Source organism: Arachis stenosperma, chromosome 4 (assembly GCF_014773155.1).
Source record: "Arachis stenosperma cultivar V10309 chromosome 4, arast.V10309.gnm1.PFL2, whole genome shotgun sequence".
Lineage (NCBI taxonomy): Eukaryota > Viridiplantae > Streptophyta > Magnoliopsida > Fabales > Fabaceae > Arachis > Arachis stenosperma.
This window is the reverse complement of record NC_080380.1, coordinates 150,367,581-150,386,307: the sequence shown is the minus strand read 5'-3', so window position 1 is coordinate 150,386,307 and position 18,727 is coordinate 150,367,581.

The window sequence follows — 18,727 nt, the reverse complement described above, 5'->3', positions numbered from 1 at the left end:
TATTAAAATTTTATCAAGCATGTATTTGTCAAAAATTTAAAAAGTCAGGGACCTATCTGTCTTTTTCCCTAAAAAAATAGGTGAAATACAAACATAGTTTTATTGTTAAAAAGCAGGAACATCAGAAGAAACAGTACTTAGTAACTCTAGTTATCAAAGTTGGTAAGAATTGAAAGATAAACTATCATGGTGAAGGTTGTAAATACATAAAAGAGAATAGATACATATGGAATACTCCATTAAACTAGAATCATGATCATGGCAAAAGGGATATGATATCTTTTGCAAATTGGTGATGAGTCTAAAAGTCCTACACAAAATGGAACTGCTAAGTTAGTGGCATATTGTGATTATCTTTAATCAGTTTTGACTTTATTTTTGTGGGGTTACAATTTCTTATAATATTCTTCTTTTTCTTTTTCTCTTTAAAGTCACTTTTTATTTTTATTTATTCTTCATAAAATAGTGGATAATTAGCCTTCACTTCAGCAAGTGCAAAATTAATAGTGATTATCACAGTCAAATATATATTCTCTCAGCCATTCGTTGTCAACTGCAGATTCATGCAAATTAAAAGATGCCATATTATTTCTAATGTTTTGTAAAGCATTCTCTTAGAAGTAACCAGAACATTATCTTCACATTGGTTATGATGTGATTCTGAATTATTAAAAGGTTCTTCAAGCATACAGATCCATTAATTTTGATAAAAAGAAAAAGGAAAAAAGCAATCAAATCTTAATTTTGGAATCAAAACAATGCACAGAGAAACAAATTAAGGAAATTTAAGATGGAGACACAACACAATAAGGGAAATTTTATTTGAACTCATGCATGTTGTACTTATAGAGTATAGACATTATTGTATATTAAGGTTTATATGAGAGGCACATATATATATAATTTAACATATAAATTTAATTTGACTGTACTTATTAGTACTGACTACGCAATACAATTTAAATCTATTATTTAATTTTTGTTTCATTTAGATAGCTTCTCAAGTATTAATTAAGGAAGTGATTTAATTCAATTTTTTTTTTCATATATGAAAAAAATATTACATCAACTTTGTATAATCCAAATGATACTCTTAAATCTCAATATATATTTTTTTATATCCATTTGTTTTGGATGTTTGGGACTGAGGTAGAAGTATCTGATGATGAAACAGTGAAATTTTATTATTTTTTTCCTTAATAGTGGATAGTAGACACTTGACACCGAATTGGATACGTTTGTGTGCATTAATAATAGCCACTATCTTTCATGAAAAGCAATTATATTCTTTTATGATATTGGTTGAAGCCTGCTCTATATATAGGGTTACTAAGCTCTTTAGATTTCATTAACATATATATATATACATATATATAGCATGTGTTAATAATAAGCACCATATATGTATGCATAGGCGATTGAATGGAGAAATTATCTTCTGCAACCCTCAAAGGCTTCCATTCTTTGTATGTTCAATTCCATTATTCAATTTGGAAAGAAAAAATTAACATAAAGAAGGGAAGCCTTTTTGGGTCGTTGAAGGCTTTGCTCTGTCTTTCAATAGTTAAAACAAGTGCATGCATGATGGTTTAATAATATATTTAATTAATTTAACTGTTCATATAGGAGTTAAATCTCAATTTGACCTCTGAAATTTAGTCTAATGTTCATAATGATCTCCACAATTTTGTTGGCCCAATTAGAACTCCCAAATTTACAATCGTGGCTTCGCTTTGCCCCTGCGATCATCTTCGTCACCGAAATACTGATCTGACGTAATTGTATGAAATGGTGGACACAACTTAAACGATGACGCATTATTTTCACACCCAAACCCTTTGACAACCACGTCGTTTCAATTTTTTGTGGGTTAAAACTCTCTTTTTTTTCACTATACGACGAGCATAAGTTGCAAAATATCAAAAAAACATTTACACTAAGTGGTTTTCAAAGGGTTTGAGTGCAAAACTAATGCGCCGTCGTTTAAGTAGTGTCCATCATATCATGCAATTGCGCCAAATTAACATTTTGGTGACAAAAATTATAAATTTGGAAATTCTAATTGGGACCAACGAAATTATGGAAGTCATTTTGAATATCGGACCAAATTTCAGGAGCTAAATTAAGATTTAACTCATTCATATAGGTTATAACCAAGAATTAATAGTGATTATTGTATGTTAAATTATAAAATTATATATTCATATGTCCCTATCCTAAATAGTTCAAAAATCAAAATTTTGAGAGAAATAATTAGTTGAGAGTTAAATTTTTATGTTGACTAAAATAAATATATTTGTAGATGAGTGACTTAATAATATATTTTTGGATTATTAAAAATAAAAGTTTAGATTTATATAAAAATTTTGATATGATGTTATAAATTACTTATTATACAAGTTTAAAATATAGAAGAAGATATATAAATAGTGACGACATTGTAACAATACAAGTCATTGCATGCTGAAAGTATATTTTTCACATGATTATTTTATAATTAAAAATCTTAATTTAAAAAATAAAAAGAGAGTGTGACAAATGTAAAAGAGATAAGTGGATAAGTATAGAGAAACACGTATATAATAGTTACTTATACACGTAACTAATATCTCTCTAGTAAGTGTTATTATGCTGCTTCAATTAATATATTTAGTGCCATCCTTATGATTGGGATTCGTACCAAAATCTGTTGTATATCTATCAAAATAAATTTCGCTTCAGTAGTCAATGAGATAATCCATTATGTTATAAAACAAAATTCGTTACATAAAATTATTGAAATGATTAGATTCTTTAATCTTGACACCATATTAAATTATTAAAAATTAATTAGTGAGAATAAAAACATATCTGATCGAATTCATTTATGAATATGATTGAAAAATTTTAATTTTTTTATTATCATCTTAATTTGTTATTCCTAATTTAATATTTAAGAGACTAAATATTAATTTTGTAATAAATAAAAATTGTAAGATGATTTTGAAATATTGGTGCTATAATTTTAAAATTTTATTTATATTTGATTATTAATTTTTATGAATAAAGAATCGTTTTTGTCCCTAATGTTTGAGATAAATCTCAAAGTTGTCTCTAACGTTTGAATCGTCCTATTTAAGTCTCTAACGTTTCAAAATTGACTCAATGTTATCCTGCCGTTAGGAATCTGTTAACAGAATTGACGGCAGGACAAAATTGAAACGATTTTGAAACGTTAGAGACTTAAATAGTACAAACACGTCGGGACAAAAACGATACATAGAAATAAATTTTAATTTTATCCTTCAATAATATTAATTTTTTATGGTACATAATTATTTAATTATTTTTAATCACATCTAAGTAAATTACACTTAATCACATTAATTTAATTCTAAAGAAATTTATTTTTTATAATTTTACTCTTAAAAATGTTTATTCATCATAAAATGTTTGTAGAATGATTAGTACATAAATTTGTGGAAAAAAATGATACATATATAATAAAGTAATGTGATTCTAGTCATTTTACAAACATTTCATGATGAGTAAAAATCTTTAAGAGTAAATTTATAAAAAAAATAAATTTATTTAGAATCAAAGTAACGTGACTTAAATATGATTAAAAAATAATTAAATAACTATGTATGGTAAAAGATTGATATTGGTGAATGATAAAATTAAAATTTATTTCTATGTATCGTTTTTGTCTCTAACATTTTCGTCCTATTTATTAAGACCCTAACGTTTCAAAATCGTCTCAATTTTGTCTCTCCCGTCAATTCCGTTAATAGATTTCTAACGGCAGGACAATATTGAGTCAATTTTAAAACGTTAGGGACTTAAATAGAACGATTTAAACGTTAGGGACAACTTTGAGACTTATCTCAAACGTTGGGGACAAAAACAATACTTTACTTAATTTTTATCAAACACCAAAGACTTAAGTAAAATAAAATAATATTTAATTTTATTTTGATTAAAATTTAAATTAGTAAATATTTTTAATTTATTCTTTTTATTATTTAAATTAATAATAAAATTATCATATATAAATTAAAATATAAAAAGAGAATTTAAAATGACTATGTTACAATAATTACGATGATTATGCAAATGTGTTAAAATTAAAGCTATACTTTTTTTAGTAATATTTTTTTAAGTAACACTTTTTTGTAAAGTATTATTTAACAATAAAAAATATTATTTTAATTTTAATAATAATTTTTAAAACCCTATAGTTACAGTAGTCATGGTAACATAATCATTTTTTTTATAAAAAAAATTTCATTCAAGAAAATAACTTGACGACACTTACAAATTACAAAAAAATATAAGATCTAAAACTAAGAAAGAAAATATACTATCTCTATGTTGGACTATTATCTAAAAGGAGCAAGATATAGTATTGGATTGTAAAAAATCTTATAAAACAAAAATAAAGGCAAATAACAGTCTCTTATTTTTTAAATTTACACAAAAAAGTGCTGTAACATAGAAAAATACTCTATTCTTTTTTAAATAAATCTGAAAGCTTTCTGAATTGAAAATATATTTTTATGGACAAACCAATAAAGAGGAGCAAAACAATACAAAGAAAAAATCATAACCACAAAAAAATATTTTTTATTTAGATTTAGATTTCAGATTTATATTTTTTAAAGATAAAAAAGAATTAGAACTGAAATCAGAGAAACTGAAAAAAGAGGAGAGAAAATTAAGATGGAGACAACACAATAAGGGAAATTTTATTTGAACTCTCGACCATCGACTCAAAATTTTAAGGTAGTAAATTAATGAATCTTTTATCTTATAAATTTTTTACTCTTCTTTATTTTTTTATGTGGGATTAAGTTTAACATTCCTCACACTTGCAACATTAACAATAATTTTATGAAATTATATATAATAAGACAACAAATATAAAAGAACTTGAAAAAAAATTGAAGAGAAGAAGAATTTGGAAATCAGTAGCTACATTTAAAAAAATTATATCATTCTCCATATATTGAATAATTTCACGTTAAAAGAAATTATCTTTACTTTATTACTTCCAAATTCAGAACTTTACCCCAAACAAATAAATAAAATAAAAAGCTTATATCACTATATCCAAACATACATAACCACAAAAAAAAAAAAAACTTTTGCCTTGGCTTGTGGTTCTACTTTTGAAATGTATTTTTTTTAACTCTTTAACCAAATGCGAAAAAAAAAAGCCTCATTCGAAACAAACTAATAATAATGTAACATATAGATTTAATTTTTACTGTACTTATTAGTACTGACTATGCAATACAATTTTAATCTGTTATGTAATTCTTTCTCAAGTATTAATTAAGGAAGATATTTAATTCAATTTTTTCCATATGAAAAAAATATTACATCATCAACTTTGTATCCAAATGATACTATTGAATATTAATTAATATTTTTTTATATCCATTTGTTTCGGATGTTTGGGACTAAGGTAGAAATATGTGATGATAGAATAGTAGAATTTTATTTTTTTTTACGGTATCTGTTAATTCGACAGGTCAAAAACTAATTCATTGTGGATAAAAAATTTATTTAAGAGTTTGTTATTGTCTAATAAATTTACTATATGCACAAAATAAAATTTAAATTTTTAATATTTATTTAAACAGACTAATAAACTAATCACTAGATCAATCTAATTTAATTTTGGATGTTCATTTTTCTTAACAATTGATGGTGGATAGTAGACACTTGTCACCGAATTGGATCCGTTGTGTGCATTAATAATAGCCACTATCTTTCATGAAAAGCACTTATATTCTTTTATGATATCGTTGAAGCCTCCTCTATATATAGGGTTACTAAGCTCTTTAGATTTCATTAACATAACTTATAATAATAAGCACCATATATGTATGCATTGGCGATTGAGTGGAGAAATTATCTTCTGCCACCCTCAAAGGCTTCCAATCTTTTGTATGTTCAATTCCATTATTCAATTTGGACAGAAAAAATGAACATAAAGAAGGGGAGCCTTTTTGGGTCGTTGAAGGCTTTGCTCTTTAAATTCCATTAGTTAAAATAAGTGCATGCATGATGGTGCAATAATATATTCAATTTAACTGCTCATTGAGGTTAATTTTATAATCAAAAGTATAAAATTACATATTCATCTCTCCCTATCCTAAATGGTTCAAAAATCAAAATTTTGAGAGAAATAATTAGTTGAGTGATGTCTAAAATAAATACATTTGTAAGTGAGTGACTTAATAATATATATGTTTTTGGATGAAATTTTATATTTATATAAAAATTCCGATATTATATTATAAATTATTTATTATAAAAGTTTAAGATATAGAAGAAAATATATAAATAGTGATTACATTGTAATAATACAAGCCATTGTTGAAACTATATTTTTCACATAATTATTTTATAATTAAAATTTTTAAGAAAAAGTATATTTTTCATAATTCTATTCGGTATAAAAGAATTATTGGTAAATTTTTATATTTATTTAATACTAGATCTGACATTAGTTATGCAATTGGTAAGCTAAGTGAGTACTACGCTATGTGAATGAATCTCTAACTGCAGATATTTTTTTTCTCAGCAAAGTTAGATTTGCATCTCACTAGTTTTTAGATTCTGATCGGATCGGTGCTCTGATTCTTGCAGATCCACTTCTGCATATTGTTTTTATTTAGGACTCTCCTTAATAATTTGAAAAAGCAAGAAACAACTCACAATTGTAGCCTCCTCTTTTGAAGTAGAATATCGAACATTAGCATTGACAACATGAGAAATTCAATGATTAAGCTATATTCTTCATGATTTTGGTGTTCCAATCCAAAAACCAATCAACATATACTGCGATAACAATTCAGCAATTTATATTGCTACTAATCCTGTATTTTACTAATGGACTAAGTATATTGAAGTTAATTGTCACATAGTTTATAATAAATTACAAAAAAAACTAATTCATTTTCTTTTCATTTCAACTCACAATTAAACCGCAGATATTCTCACAAACTCCCCTTATTCTTAATCCATTTTATGCTGTATATTTTAAGTTTGAATTATTGAATCATTTTTCTTCTAACAATATAAATTTACAGGAGGATATTACTTAATATTATTATTATCACTACTGATATTTAATATCAGCTAGTTGTAAATCATTAGTGAATTGAAATGTATAAAATTAGTTAGCGTGATAACAATTTTATATAATTATAATATAACTATAAATAAATAGTTATAAAACTTATATTCTTTCAAACTCTTCACTAATATAAATTTTATTATTTAATTTCTTCTCTTCTTCTCTGATTATATATTTTTTTCCAATCTCATATGCATTTTTTACCTAGAAAAACAAAATAAAGAGAGTGACAAATTTATATCAAAATAGAGAAACACGTATATAATAGTTACTTATACACGTAACTAATATCTCTCTAGTAAGTGTTATTATGCTGCTTCAATTAATATTTAGGGCTAGTAACTTTTGTATTTTCTAGTTAGTATTTAATTATTAAAATAAAAGTGATAGATTTTTTATCATTAGATATTATTAAATGTAATCTCACACCATTAAAAATACTATTAATAATTAATTAATAATTACAAATACTAAAATTATTGGCCTCCTAGCATTCCTCATAAATTTCGCTTCAGTTTCTGTACTCATAACTCATGTATATATAACACTTGAATTTAAATAATTTATTAGCTCGAATTAGTCAATGAGATATATAATCCATTAAGTTATAAAACAAAATTCTTTACACATATATGGAGTATTTGTTACATATAATTATTGAAATTATTAGATTCCTTAATCTTAAGATACACCGTATTAAATTATTAAAAAATAATTAGTGATGAGAGTAAAATCATATCCGATCGAATTCATTTGAGTATGATTAAAAATTTTTTATTTTTTTATCATCTTAATTTATTATTCCCAATTTAATATTTGAGACCGAATATTAATTTTGTGATAGATACAAATCGTAAGATAATTTTGATATATTGGTGTTATAATTTTAGAACTCTATTTATATTTGTTTATTAATTTCTATTCAATACCGAAGACTTAAGTAAAATAAAATAATTAGTTAAAATTTAAATTAGTAAATATTTTTTATTTTTTATTTTTATTATTTAAATTAATAATAAAATTATCTTATATAAATCAAAATATAAAAAGAAGAATTTTAAAATGACCATGTTATAATAGTTACGGTGATTATACAAATATTGTTAAAATTAAAGTTATACTTTTTTTAGTAACACTTTTTAAAATAATACTTTTAAAAAAGTGTTATTTAATAATAAAAAAATATTATTTTAATTTTAACAATACTTTTTAAAACACTATAGTTATTGTAGTTATGGTAACAATTATCGTTTTTATAGAAGAAAAATATTCATTCAAGAAGATAAACTAATGACACTTATAAATTACAGAAAAAATATTAGATTTGAAATTAAAAAAGAAAATAGACAATTTCTATGTTAAACTATTGTCTGAAAAGAGGCACAATATTCAATTATAGAAAATTTTATAAAACAAAAACAAAGACAAATCATAATCTCTTTTATTTTTTAAATTTATACATAAAATGCTCTGTAACATAGAAAAATACTTTCTTTTTCTTTGAATAAATCTAAAAGCTTTTCAAATTTAAAATATCTGCATGGACAATTTTTTTTTGGTTGTATCTTTATTTTAAACCTGTGAAAACATATCCAAAATATTTATAAAGAGAGCAATACAACACAAAAGAAGATAACAATCACAGATTTTTTTTTATTTAGATCTATTGAAAATAGAAAGAAAAACGAGCAAAAATTGAAACTAGAGAAACTGGAGAAGGGAGGAGAGGAAAAAGCAAGTGAAAGGAGCAGTGAAAATGTGACCGGTGAGAAAATAGACTGAAAAAATAAATTTTTTTAACAATAATATAAATATATGGTGAATAACTCTACTATATTTTAAAAAAAATAAAAGATAAATTATCCATTATAATATATACAATAATTATTGATAAATTATTTTTTTATCAGAGCTCTCAAATTCACGTTATCTTCTCTTTTTTTATTAAAGCAACTTGATAACAATGTCATTTTCATCGTTTCCACTAAATATACATCTTTTTCTCTAATTTTAAAACCCTAATTTCTCTCAAATCTAATTACTATTTTCAATCAATTAGGTTAGAATTTTGAATTTGTTCTTGCACTTTCATTCTTCAATTTCAACGAGCACATCTATCAATTTTTCAGCTCTCTCATTCTTAAAATTTTTTTTCTAGTATTTTTCTTAAAATTCAGCCGGATCAACAATAATATTCCTCTTCAGGTAACCAACCACATAGCCTTGTATAACTATATAACAAAAATAAACTAAAATATTAGTTAGTCTTAAGAATAATGAGTCAATAATTACCATCTTAGAATTTTTATTATCTGAATAATGATTAAAAGATAATTTAAGAGCAATTAAAAATAAAAAATAAAATACTTTGGTGTCTTTTTTCACGTATTAATTATCTTTATTTTTAACTAATATATTACAAATTTTTATCAGTCTTTTAGCTCTCTTTTTTTTAGAATTTTTTTTCGATCATATTAAAGATAGCGATAAAATTTTACGATCTCATTCGAATCTTAAAATTTTAGTTAAAAAATAATTTATCAATAATCACAGAAAATAATTTATTCTTTATTAGAGAAGACATGCTAGAATAATTCACCTGAATGATAAAGTATTAGCTAGCTAGGGTAAAAGTTATAATGGATTCCTCGTTTATATGAGAATTGAAACGTGGACTATGCAAGAAAGAAAGGGAGATGTTGCATGGGATTGAAAACGCACAAGTTACATGCACACAGTACCTTGGCCTTTGGCTTCATTGTAAGGTGTTGTGAATAATTGTGGGATTGATTGGAATTAAAAAGATTCTTACCTAAAATAAGTCAAATTTGATACCCCTTATTATGAACCTTTCTCAGTTTGATTCTTTTTGTTGGATTTCTTTTTGGCACCCTTTTTTAGGTATAAAATTAATTAATTATTATTCTTGTTAATTTATAAAAAAGTTATTTGTCGACAAGAACTCTATCTACTCCTGCTTTTGATAGAATCGAATCAAACTTAAATTGAATTATTATATATAGCACTTAATAATGTCTAAATAATTTAAATAATAAGGGTTACTTTTCACTTAATTAATAATTATAATTTTTAACTTAATTGATCCAACATCTCTGCTAGCTACTTGACATTAATTATTATAACATTTCCTAATTAATAATTAATAATTAAGATAAGGTTTTTTCCTCTTAATATTATTGTTATATTTAAGCCATTTTGTAAATGGTAGAATTATTAAAGAAAAGTATAGGGTACCAACATATTATCTGCTAATTTATTATCAAAAATGATTAATTATTATATTTTAAACACATATATAAAGAGATACATCTAAAAAATATATCTATAAAGACACTTCTATTAAACACAGGTATAAAAAAGACATTTTTATTAGACACATTTACAAAAGTACTTCCATTAAATACAATTATAAATAAGAGTTGGTAGATATTGACAGAAATATTGTTAGTAACGTAGTGGGATTGAATTATTAATATCTGATTATTAGGGTTATAGTTTTTTTTTAATTAAAATTTTTGTATCAATATGCGCATGAAATGAAAGAATAGGGCCTGATATGTTTTTGTCATTCATCGGATTTTATTCTTCAATATCGGCACGTGGCCTGTAAATGCATCGGTATACAAATGATTCATTAATCATGCATGAATACACCAAATAATATTTAAGAAACTACTTAAATAAAGACATTAAAAATATTTTTTTATAAAATATTTTATATAAAAATATAATTTATTTATTTGGTTATATTTTAAATAAAAATAATATTTTTATAATATATCAAAATTTAATCTTATAATTTAACATTTAAAAATTAAAAAAATAATTTTTATATGTAAATAATTATAAAATTATCGTTAGAATATCTACCAATATATAATATAGTTGACAAAATTATAAAGTTGGTATCATATTGATAGTATCATATATTTTGTAGTAGTTACGTTCATCAAAATAATCCTGATTGAATTTCATCAGTTTAATTTATACTATTTCATATTCCTTTTATCTTATCTTTAAATGTCACGTTTAAATCTAGTTGTCACTAATTTTATTCAGACACCTGGATATAAGCAACATAGCTAGCTAGTCTTATTAGCAGGCTCTATCTAGAGAACCTAATCGAATCAACAAATTAAAGCGCAAATTATTAATTTTTTATTGCATCCACTTATACAAATATTCCACCATATCCATATATATGCATCCATCCATCCATGCATCCATTAATTATTAATTAATTAATTAATGTCAACTGCCAAAATTTCCATTTTTGGTAACATTCTGTCAAGTGAAAAACTAAGATGCATGCTATGTTAAAACAAGCAAGAATTTATTTAATTTAAAGATGATGATGATCTAAACTACATACTGCAAACAAAATATAATAAAATTAACAACATGGTTTAAAGTATTAATTGTTAATTAAAGAAGTGTTTTTTTTAAGAAAAAAAATATACATAGAGCAGTTGAATGTATTTTTATTTATTTTGAAGACCAAAAGAGTATATAATTTTTTTTTACAAAAAGTACCGCCATCACCACCAATTATTATTTTAACTAAGGTAAAAATTTATATGCAGTTGTTTTTATATAAAGTTGATAGTTAAGAATTTTTAGATAATAATTTTGTCAAATTTGTCAAATCTGTTAAATTACTGAATGACTCTTTAACTATCAACTTTACGTAAAAATTATAATTACTGCATTTAAGTTTTTTCTTTTAACTAAAAAAATAATAATAATTTGGCGAATAATCTAAACAGGCAAAATAAGAGAATTTGGTAAGACAAGTTGTGGTGGACATCTTATGAGCATGTTCCTAGTCACTCTTCTCTATATATAGCCAACATACGATGTAGACTAGGAATAACAATTAAGGGGTGTGCATGAGTTGGAATTATGCATGCCATCTTGAATAATGTAATAATATATGGATCGGAGCATGTTTTTAGTGACCCTCAAAGGCTTCCACTACTCCATGTTGCAATTGATTATTGTCTAATATTAAAAGATATGATCATTATATGGGGACGTGGAAGTACTTGAGGGTCCATTAAAGATAAATGTTTATGAATTTATTTGGAAAAAAAAATCACCCTTGTTGATTCACTACATCAAAAACGTAAGATAGCGGCGATTTTTAAAAATTGTTGCCAAATGAGATTTAAGTGGCAGTTGATACAATGAATAAGACAAGTGCTCAAAATAACTATATTTAGTGGCAGTTTGACTCAAGTTGTCGCAAAAATGCTTATTAGCGACAGTTAGCCTAGGGTTGCATATCAGCTACCAAATCGATAATATTTAGTTGCTGTAACCGCCGCTAATTTACAGGTTAGTCCAAGAAGAACATATAAACCATTTTGTTATCTAGTGGCGGTTTCACTAAAATCGTTGCGAAATCAAGAAGTAAGCCACTCATTAGTTCTCATTTTTCAAACTATGTATCCACTAATAAAAACTTATTCTTCAAGTTTGTTTGAATCACTCCTGTTTATCTCATGACATTATTTTTGCATTTGTTTAATTTGAAACAAAGTCACTTTTTATGCATTTAAATATGTATATAGTGTTTTCAAAAAGGAATTAATGTATTAAAAGTAATATATTTTTTAAATTACTTTTCAGCAAGTATTTAACATAAAAAAATTGAATAAAAATCCATTTTAAATTTATAGTACAATGTCACAAAATAAAAGATGCTACAAAAATTTCTTTTGTAAAAATCTAAAATAACATACTTCAAAATAATATTTCAGCATTTTTTTAATCATGTGCTCAAAATTGCCGTTTAAATTTCCTCTCATTCACTTGTAAAAATAAGAATACATCTTTCTATGCTAAAAATAATAAAAAAATTTATCTTCTAGTATAAGATCTTTTAAAATTACATCTAGACATAAATTTAAAAAAAAAAGGTAAACGTTTAAAATAAATTTATATGAATAAAACAATATTCAAGAAAGCATAAATTGAAATTTCATCTAAATTGCATCCTAGTTAATCTCACTACCTAAACATTTTTACCATAGCCAAATTTCCAATACTACTATTTTAACCATCAAAATATCACAAATAATATATCAAAGTCTTAAAACTAAAGAGTAACAAGAAGTTCATTGCATCATCTAGGAATATTGTGTGAAGATCAATTTTTTCTTGAAACATCGTATTAATCTTACAAAAAATATTCTATCAAATTTTATTATTGCCATTTGCTTGCTGGGACCAACAAATTAAATTTTTAAATGCTCCACCTACCATGCATCCTTATACAGTTGAAGGCACTCTAGGTATATAGTCTTTCCATATTTAAAAGTTGATATATGTGTTTTTAGTTTTTATTTTGGTAGACACTCAAACATCATTATTTTTATATGAAATTAATAATTAAAAATTATCAAATAATTTAATATATTTGATTAAATTGTTATATAAAAATTTTAAATATTAATTTTGTACAAAAAGAACTGTATTTAGGAGGTTTGCTAATTATATCTTTACTATTACTAATCATTTTATATATAATTTCTGTTTATTATTCACATAGTTTTAAAAATGAGATAAATTATCACAATTTTTACGTGCAAGATTTATGTGTAGAACTGATGATGAGAATTAAGAATGAATTAGGTTATATTAAAAGATGAAATTAAAAGTCGAGAATCATTAGATAATGACCTAGTTATATTTGTTAAATAATTTAACTATTATTAAATATCAACTTTTTATAAAGACAATTGCAAATGAGTTTCTACCATATTAAAAATGTGTTGGCAGTTGACCCCAAAAACTACCGCTAATTCTCATGATTTCGCTACACACCACGGAACTGCTGGACAAACCGTCGCAATTCTTTTATTTAACAGCGGTTTGGCAGTTAAATAGCCGCGGCAGCGCTAAATGTCCTAAGTGACGTACTGATTATTTGTTTTAAAGATAAATAAAGGAATGAACGAGCATCAAGTTGCAGAGAAATCTTACGAGTGAATACATATTGTTTCATTATTAGTTGACTTGTTTCCATTCATTTGGAGGCATTTCATTTAATGTGTTGGCTAATACTACATTCTCCAGCACTTTCAACTCTTTTCCATTAACAAATTAAGCTAAGGCGAAGGTTAAGGATGTTGATTCTTCCCAACTTACCATTTTTGCTGTTCACAAAAAGCTCGTGACTTACACATACACTATGAATATAATCGAGTAGGTTTATTCATACAGTATTGTATTTAACATAATGCTAGAGAGATAAAAAAAAATTAAACTTATTTTATCTAACATTCATTAATTTTAATAATAATTAATAAATATTAAATAACATAAATTTTAGTTAATTTTAACTAATTTTTTGTTTTTTTTGTGACTGAAATAAATTAAATAAAGAAAAACAAAACAAACAAAATAAGGAACTGCTTAAATAGAGGGACCGTCTTATTTAAGACTACTCTTAAATTTCTCCCAAAGTGAAAGAAGCTCCACATGCGAAAATTATAACTTCATCGTCATCTTTGCCATAGTATCTACCATCGTGTTTGCATCTCTCATAATCAAACGAAAGTCAACACGCCAAAAACATTCTCGTATAGTTAATAATATTCATTCATGTTTCTTCATGTTTTCCCCTTAACTCTCTTGGATTAATGGAGAACCGTATCTTTGACATATGAAAAACTTTTGTGGTGGTTGATGTGGAATTGGATCCGTTTTAGAGTGCAGGGAACATACCCACTATTTTTTTTGTCTTTATTATCCCCCTTCCTCTATATAAGGCCATTGAAGAACCGTTCACTAGGGCATAGCATTATAAGAGGCTTCGAAGATTCAATAAGAAATTGGCTTCTGCACCCCTCGAAGGCTTCCGCTACATCTTGTTTCAAATCAAATCGATATGAAGAAACATGGAGTAGCGGACTGGGCCAAGAGGGGTACACAAGACTTTATTCTTTGTTCTTGGATGTTATTCAATACTTTACCTATATTGTTGGTGACTATGCCAAGCATACAGTGAACTTCACAAGGTTTATGTATGTGTTTTATTTTGTAAATAATTTTATCTGCAGAGGCACAAAGTAGGCGACCTTCTCAAACAAGCGTGACCCTCCCAAATAAGCAAGTATCGAATTCGGGAGAGATGGTTAACAACTCTATATTAGGCTATTAGCATGTGATGATCTACTAATATTAACAATTTCGTTTATAAATTCTTCTACTCCTTGACAATTAGGGTTGCTCCATTTCCATTAATTGATCAACTAAATTGGATTCCCAAACTCGTGTGAAATGTATGTGAAGCAAAACCTATTGATTGGTTGAACACTGAAGAGAGGAGACTTATATAGTTCTCAAACTCTGATGAACCGCACCGTTTAAGAAATTATTATCAAGTATTAGTAGAGCCAAATGCTCATTTTCTTTTTGATGTACTTGAAAGTCACACAAACTAATATAAATATAAGGGATAAGATGCATCGGAATTAACTTTCTTGAATGTGTTACATATATACCGTTACTGGAAGATGTTTCTGAAAAATGTTAGGGTACAAGAATGTTTCTGGAAGATGTATGTGTTATTCCATGATTGAAGAATAACTTGAATGAATGTTATCTTGCACAAAATTTTCATAAATCATTCCTAGAAGGAAGATTTCACTAGTACGTGATTTTCTGCGCTCATAATTTTTTTCTCCAATTATTTCGAGAATCAACATGCTTATGAGCAATGTATCCAAGAGTTCGTCTGGCACCTAATAAAGATATTATACTCTTTTTTTTTTTCGTAATCTAGCTAGCTTAATATCAGACATTTTTGAATAGAACTCTTCGTCCAAAAGAATATTTTGATATTTGATATCGAGAAAAACAATTTTTATACTACCTTCTCGATACAAGTATTCTAATCCTTGAGCAATACCAATACCAATTATAATTTTATAGAATATCTTCAAATTCAAACAATAATTGGTATTTGGAAATCCTTTTCTATTAATAAACTTATCTAGTGAACCAGCTGACATAAATTCAAACACAAGAGCCTTTTATTTTTTTTCATAACAAAATTCCAAAAGTAAAAGTATATTGGCATGTGATGTTCTACTGATGCTAATTACTTGATTCATGAATTCTTCTTCAGAACCCTTTGATTCACTTATCACTTTTACCGCAACAAGACGACCATCATACAAGGTTCCAAATCTTCCTTGCCCTAATTTATGTTGGAATGACTTAGTCAATTTTTTTAATTTCTGAATAGCTGAAGTGCTTTAGTGCCAAAAAAACTAATTTTTTTCATGAAATCCTCCTCGCCATTGTGATTGAAAAAGTTCTTACTTTCTTGGAGTAAACCTTTCTTATCAAATTAAGACACCTTTTTCAATTATAAATAACCACAATAATTATTACGTCGCCATTGTTAATGCACCTGCACATATGCAAAAAAATTATACATAAATATGATGGAATTAGGGCTAGTGCAATGAAATTCTTATTATGAAACTACCTGCGTTTGAGAACTTTGAAGCTTCAGTCTTGTTGGAAACATAGGAACCTCTCCAGATATATATAAGACAAATCCAGAGAAGCAATGTTGTGAAGCTCTTTGGTATTGAATCCCTCAAATTATTTCCACTTAAATTCAAGTTCTTCAAATCTCTTAAATTAGAAAATGAAGGAGGGATCAACCCCGTTAAACCTTGCCTTGACAATCAGTGTTGTTCCATCTCCATGAATTGGATTCCCAAATGCTTGTGCAATGTCTAGCAACACCATCTGGACACAACCTGTTGGTTGGTTGGAAAGTGAAGTTCACATTCTTTCCAAAGAAAGTTGGTTCAATCTGGGTAGAGCTGCGAAAGAAGATGGAACCGTACCAGTTAACAAATCGTTCTCAAGCCTCAATTCAGTTAGGTGAGGAAGGTGACCTGTGAAATTGTTATGTTGGAGTCATGTATGGAGCCTGAGAAGCCTGATTTCTGGTTGTCAAGGGCTAAAGAGTTGGGGATTTCCCCACTGAGGTTGTTATTAGAGAGAAACAATTCTTGCAATCTGGGGAAGGAAGTGAATATATCTGGTAAGGTGGAGTACTTGTTAGTGAGAATGGTGGGGTGACGCCACCGTTGCCGGTGGGAACTGTTTTTGGACCAACCATATGCTGGTGCAAGTGATGAACAACCTTAGAAGCCATTCATTAATGGAGGAGACTAATTATATAAGTTGGTTACTTTGTTCGGGGGAAGATTTTTTAATATATAGCTTTATGCTCATAGAAATTCATATATCATGGCTGAGAATATTATGCTTTCTTATTTGAGCTTGTGTATGTACGAATAATTGATTTAATAACCTAATTTTTGAATATATGTAGCATAATAAGGTCACGTAGAATTTATTCTTCATGAACTTGAATGTTCCGGTGTTTCATGAGTAGGCTATTCATCATGTGCAAGAATATCTCTTCCATTTTACCATGGATTTTATTTCTTCAACAAATTAAAGAGAATGCCACAAAGTTGCATTGACATTCTAATATACACTGTAATTGGTATCCAATATAATTCAAACATCGTTTTGAAACTGCGGCATTCTGTATACACGGAATAAGTTATCCATGGTAAGCACCTCTACCAATAAATCAGATTCTATGAACGTGTCATTTTCTTCTAGGAATCCCATGTATTCGTTTCTACGGAATCTTTCTATCAAAAACATTCATTATGTGTTTTACATAGTGAAAGAATAATTAGCAGTATCACTTCATACAAGTGTTATATTGTGGAGTATAGAGGTAACCTTAACTTGTCCTTTACTTTTTCAGCAACCAAATTCCTCGTTATATGGACAATAATTAAAGGTGGAAACTCAGATGCAATTAACTTCATGTAAAATTAATAGTTAAGGGTCGTTAAATGATTTGACAGGTTTGACTAAATTGTTATTTAACGGTTCTCAGTTATCAACTTCATATAAAGTTAAGTAGTTAACTGCACCTAAGTTTTCACCATAATTAAAAACAATCCATGAAAAAATGAATAATGAAGAAAATCAATAACATAAGGCAAAGAGCCAAAGATTCGATTATTATTTCGCTTTTTTTTTTCTTTTTAAAGAGCAAGGCCTACCGTACCATGCCTATAAATAAGAACCTATAGCTAATTATAATTCACAAGCTAAGCAATCTTCTCACATTAGAGGGATTGACAATGTGAAAGAACTCTTCATGTTCCCTCAAAGGCTTCCAGTATTTTGTAGTATTCTTTTATAATTACTCGAATGCTGGCGGCCTTTGAAGGAGACTTGAAGTGATTATCTTTTTTGGATTAGGGTTGTGCTTTGAGTGAGGGTTGAGGAACCCTATTAAGTAAAGATGCAAATCATTCATTCACACATTATTTCTCACCACAAATAAATCAAAACCCTAAATTCAAGAACTAATATGGTATCAGAGCTTGTGCTATGCTACCATGGCTTCCTTACATTATTCACAAACTACATAAAGCATAAGACACACTCAAATTAATCAAGTTGCGTCAACAATTGAAGGTCATGATTTGCTGAATCATATCATAAGAAAAAAAG